Genomic DNA, 6,515 nt, shown 5'->3' with positions numbered 1-6,515 from the left:
TGTCGTTTTGGTCCTGTTCGCTATTTTCCACAGGTGTTAAAAGCGAAGCTTTTATAGCGCGTATGGAATAAGCGGTGTAAAAACGCTAGTTGCAGAAGTTAGATGAAGAAGATGATCACGTGGAGGCGTCCTATTGGCCAGTATATGGCGCGCGTTTTAATTTGAAACAGGGAGATCCCATGCTTTAAGACGCACAGCAGCATGGTGCTCCCTCATCATCGTAGCCGTCCGTCTGATTCACTAATGGATCCAACGCTGCCAGTCCTGAAGGCGCATCATACACTTCCCACGCTTGCCACACACGATCAAGATGAGTATTTTCCAATTTTTTTTTATTATTAATTGCATAACTCTATTATAATTATTTTATATATGTTTATATATCTTTAAATTTTTTTTATACAACAATAATATATGTCCTCTTACCCTAAAAATCTCTTTTATATAATAATTTTATTTATTTATTTATTTTATTTCTTATATTATATTTATATTATTTATTTTATATTAACTATATTTATTTATTTAAATCATTTTAATTAGATTATTTATTTTAGCATTTTCAATAATCCATATATATTTAATTTAAATCGTTTGCATTTTTTATTGAAATTCGTACCCTAATCAGGGTTTACGAAGATCATGCCCTACACTGAATGTTTTATTTCTTTGCCTTGCCTTTTCAGGGTTATCTTTCAACGCTCTCCGACTACGCGCTCGACCCTTCACAAAGCTAAGTACCCTCTTTAATTAAAAGTCTATTTTGTTTCCTTTTAATTTTAGGATTTGCCCTTAACCTTTCTTGAACTGTGCATACGTTCACTTTTTTGTTTATGCCTTTGCCTTCCTTTTTCAGGGTTTACCTCCGAGGCAACCTCCGACCGTCAATCCTATCAGATCAAATGCAAAGCTAAGTGCTTTTTATTTATTTATTTAAATTCTTTATCTTTTTGTTTTTTTTAGGGTTAACTGTGTTTGCCTTCGAACCGATAATGCACTCACCCCTTTCTGTTTATTCTTCCTTTTCCAATTTTCAGGATTTGTCGACTGCTAAAGCTCAAATAGTCGGTAACCCTAAAACCCTTATTTATTTTTATTATTACTTATGCCAAACCCTATTAGGGATCCGCTGGTTTCATTGTCCCCTTCCCCATATTGCTATTGCTTTATATTAAACTGCGTGGTTAGTAATTTAGGGAGTGTAACCTTGAACTGAATTAGCCTCATTAATTACAAGATAATTTAATCGAATTAATCACGTGTTTGTTGCATCCACGCACACTTTTGGGGTAACCCATCTGTTGCCTTGTTGCCTGTCGCCTTGTTGCCTGTTGCCTTGTGTATATTTTGCAGAATAGCCAGTCCCTCGAATACGAGGATACCTTAGCCAGTTGCCTCGATTAAGATCATGGTCCCTAATGATGCTGCCTTCGATATGCATGATCTCGACCCTCAGAAGTTGCCTACGAAAAAGGCTAAGGTATCCTCTGGCTGCCTACGAAAAAGGCTATTCTGGTCCTTCCCTCAGACTACCTGCCTCTCTATGGCATGGGTCAGTCTTATGGCGAACGACACTACGACGACCCTTTAACCTCCAAATGAAAGGCTTCCTGCCCTCTTATGGCAAGGATAGACCCTTTCACCCTGAAGGGCTAAAAGAACAGATTCTCAAAATTATAAGGTAAATTTCCCTTAATTGCTTTCCCTTGCTCTAAAACATTTTCAATATTCTTTCTCATAATTCTTCAATATGGCTACGCTCATTTACGAGCTAAAGTCCGTATTCACTTCTTCTGCATTTCTGAAACAAAAAGAGCAAAGCAAATTAAGAGCCCATGGAAAACCATGGATGCAAAGGGTGCTTTTTAAACCTTCCCTTTGCATAATTTACCCCCCGAACTCAAAATCTTTTTAAAAGGTATTTTTCTGTTCTTTTAGCCTTTCCGATATTTGGATAAAATAAAAGTCGGTGGCGACTCTTGCTTACCACGACATTTCGATCGATAAAAAGTCAGTTCACCGTATTACATTAACCATCACTCCTGCAGCCACCGCAACTACTGTAGCACCTAACTGCGAGATATATGGATTAGCTGGACATGTCGTTGCCGAATGCCAACTTCTGACTGGTATTCCATCCGATCAAGTGAACTACGCTCAAGGAAACCCTTACTCAAACACGTATAACTCTAGATGGAAGAACCATCCAAACTTCTCGTATGAGAACAACAATGCGTTGTACGCGCCTGAACAAGCACCTACTGTCCCACCTGGCTATCAAAAAGCACCTGTAGTTGCTCCAAATGCCCTTAGGAAGTCGAATCTTGAAATCATGATGGAAAACTTCATAGCTTCCCAACAACAAACCAACAAGGACTTCCTAAATCAAAACATTCATAATAGTGAGCAACTAAAACAATTAGCAAACAAAGTAGATGCCTTATCTACACATAACAAGATGCTAGAAACACAAATTTCCCAAGTAGCTCAACAATAAGCACCTACTGCTGCCCCCGCTGGCACGTTTCCTGCTCAACCACAACCCAATCCTAAAGGACATGTGAATGCGATTACGCTGCGAAGTGGAACGAACTACGATGAACCTATCGATCCTAGAACTCAAAACACACCCATGTCACAACAAGAGCCAGAGGAAACCAAAAAGACATCAATAGATGATCAAATCGCTAAGATAAATGAAAACAACACCGAAGTGGAATCTGAAAAAGAGAAACCTTATGTTCCACCACCACCTTATAAGCCACCTATTCCTTACCCTCAGAGATTAGCTAAATCAAAAACTGAAGCGCAATTTAAAAGATTTATAGAACTTTTGAAACAATTAAACATAATCATACCTTTTGTAATACGGTGAACTGACTTTAAGTATTTAAGCAAGCAATGTTGCGGTGAGCAAGAGTCGCCACCGACTTTTATTTTATGTAATTTATAGAAAGGCTAAAAGAACAGAAAATACCTTTTAAAGAAATTTTGAGTTCGGGGGGTAAGTTATACAAAGGGAAGGTTTAAAGCACCCTTTGTATCCATGGTTATCCATGGGCTCTTAATTGCTTAGCTCACTTTGTTTTCAAAAATGTTTGAAGTGTGGAAAAAGAATTTGAATAAGGACTTTAGCTTGTAAATAAGCGTAGCCTTTTTGAAGGTTTTTTGAAAGAGTAAAATTGAATTTAAACCAGAGCAAGCAATTAGGAGGTAATTACCCTAAAGTTATAAAAAATGTTCTTTTAGCCTTTCAGGGATGGCCATACCATAAGAGGGTAGGAAGTCCTTTTTATTGGATTTAAAGGATCATCGGAGTTATCGTCCGTCATAAGACTGACCCTGCCATAAAGAGGGCAGGTAGTCTAAGGGAAGGATATAATAGTCAATCTTAGGCAGCAGGCGAGGATACCTTAGCAATGGGACACATCATCTTATTTCCGAGGAAACATCGAGGGACAAAATTGATGATGAATGAACTGAGGGCAACATTTGTTTTAGGTATCCTCGGAATCGAGGGACTTGACTATTCTGTAATAAACAACAAAATAAGGCAACATGGCAGCAAATCACAAGGCAACAGGCAACAAGAGGGGTTACCAAAAGTGTGTGTGTGTCACAATCAGGTGGTTAAATTCATATATATTATCTAATAATTAGTTATTCTAGGTTAATTAAAGGCTTGCACTCCCTAAGATTACTAACCACACAATTAATATAAATAAAATTAAAGGCAGAAAATAAAATCCTACGCTATTACAATAAACACTTGCGGAGAAGGGAAAAGCAAAAACAGACAAATAAAAATAAGGGCAAAAAGATAAGAGGCAAATTAATGCCAATGCCTCGAGCCTTCATCGAATTCTTGATCAACCTTGAAAAATTAAGGTTAATACAATTTAAACAAAATGAAAAATAAAATTTAATGTTTAAAATGGCCATTAAAGGGTAAAAACGAAGGTTCGGTTAAATATAACAATTAAATAATTATTGGATTAAATCCTAATTATTGAATTGATTAAAAGTATGTATTAAGATAAAATTGAAATTTTTATTAATATATAAAAAAGAAATATTAATAGAATTATAAAAATCGAACTTTCGATAAAAAAATAAATAATTATAAGTTTATTATAAAGCTAATTTATTAGAATAAAAATAAAGAAAACAATTATAATAGTAAAAAAAGAAAATAAATAAAAGATATTATATAATTAAAACTAAAAAAAAATTAAAAAAAACTTAGCTTTGATCCTGTGTGCGCTCCTCTGAGAGACCATGGTAGACTGGCAGCTTCATGGCCGTGGGATTATGCACTGTTGGTCATCTGATGGTTGAAATACGAGAGTGTATGGTGGGCGCACACGAATTTGTTGTATGGTACCTGCAAAGCGCTCATAACAAAATAAATCATCAAAAATATTACCCGAAGGCTGGCTCGAACCTACGACCTTCCTCTCTGCTCCTTAGACGCTTCCCTTAACCACTGAAGCATTTTCACCATGCTGTCAATACAACCATTGCTAAACAAAAAATATGAAACGCGATCGTCCAAAAAAATTCAAACGAAATTCGCGCCCCCGCACTGTTCACCTTCAACCTTGGAATTTCTGGAAAAATCGCAGACCTTTACCCACGGTTTCACGCGTGGCCATATCCCTGCAACATCAAAAGAACTCAAATACGCAGCATAAATTAAATATTAGAGCATAATTCCATAGGAATTGAACTCCTGAACGTGCCTCCGTCCTTAGTTTTGCCCAATTGTTCCTAATTTGCAAAACCCCAATTCACACCTTGAAAACCCTAATAATGGTGTCACGGTATTCCTGCAACTATAATCAAATTGACGTATACAAAAACACTCCAAACATCAAAGTAAACATGAACATGCACTTAAATCATATTTACAATGTCTAAAACATGGAAATCGAAGTTTGAGAAAAGTGGTATAAACCGTGAACGTATGCTTGCGATTCTGTATGGTGCGTTCGATGTTGATGATGTAATTAGCTTCAGAAGGGAACAAGGAATCTTCCTGGATACGTGGAATGGCTCCAATCCAAGCGAAACCTGGTATGCAAGTTTCTTCAAAGCCACGGTTTTTCAAGCTTCTCTAGGGTTCATGATGTCGCACGCTCGCGAAAAAAGAACAGAGTCGCCACCAATATATTTATCCCATAAGGGAAAGGAATATCAGAAAACCTAAAATAAGGATAAGAGAAGGTCTTGCGACCAGAGATAGGGTACGGAAGTCGGTTACGCAAGGGGAAGGTACTAGCACCCCTCGCGCCCATCGTACTCGATGGTATCCACCTATGTTTGTTTCTATCTAAAGGGTGTATAAATCTAAAGCTTAATTACTAAGGGAATGCATGCCAAAGAAAGAAAAAGAAACACGGGGAAAATAAGGTTTTTAAATAGTTGTGCTCGCTTAGGCCCCGCGACCTAATGCCTACGTATCCTTTTCAGGAATCAGAGCGCCGTAGTTCGGCTCTTTATTTTGTTTGTTTTTGTGTTTTTTAGTGGACGAAGTTACATTCGCACTCCGCTGCTCGACCTCTGGAGTCTTAAGCTGGGAATGGAGCGGAAATAACGTGTCCGATTAAAGAATGCCTCGGAGGCGAGATGAAGAAGAGATTTTGAACGTTTCGAGTGGAACCCTAAAGCAAGGGAGACTCGAGTTGCTCTTTGGTTTGTTTTTTAGAAATTGGGAACTTACGCTCGAATGGTTCCCTAAAGCAAGGGAGATCCAAGCACTCGAACGTTCCCTAAAGCAAGGGGCGTTCAAGCTTCCATTCCCTTTTTAAGAATTTTCACTTTTTTATTAGTGTTTTTTAAGTGTTTTCTTTGTATTTTTTATGGGAAATTAAGTCAAGTATTTGTTAAGTGTTTTAAAGTTGAAAAGGAAAAGAAACTAGCCTAAGAAAAACTAGCCTAAGTATGAAGGGAATTTCTACCTAATGTTATCATGGTTTCTACCTAAGGTTAGGAATAAAAGAACATGAAAATATAAGCATAAGCGGAGATCGAAATCACAAGTAAAAATACAAGTAAGTAACGATACAAAAATTAGTGTAAAATGGCTAACATAAACACTTGAAAATATGGTGCAAGACATGAAAGTGAACGATGCAAAATAGTACAAAAATCGAATTTAAAGAACTATTATTTTGTTGATTTTTTATGACAAAGTACATGATTTTAATCAAGCAAAAAGAAATGAAATAAAAGCCTAAAACTATTATTTTCTTACACACATTTTTATATGTTAAAAATTATGCTAAAGGCCTAAAATGATGGTAGAAAATTAGTGATTTTATCATTAAAGAGAAGTGGCAAAAATATAATAAAATCTAGACAAAAAGATGGAAACAGGGGGTGCATACTGAACTTATGGTGTGAAGAACAGTAAGGCGCACAGGCCCAAAGGGGAGAGCCCAGGAAAGCGTTTTTTAGTTTTGTTCAGCAAAAATGATGTCATGGGCCAAGGGGGGTGTGCGAACAGCAGCTGT

This window comes from Vicia villosa, unplaced genomic scaffold, assembly GCF_029867415.1.
Source record: "Vicia villosa cultivar HV-30 ecotype Madison, WI unplaced genomic scaffold, Vvil1.0 ctg.000146F_1_1, whole genome shotgun sequence".
Taxonomy (NCBI): Eukaryota; Viridiplantae; Streptophyta; class Magnoliopsida; order Fabales; family Fabaceae; genus Vicia; species Vicia villosa.
This window is presented reverse-complemented; position numbering follows the sequence as displayed.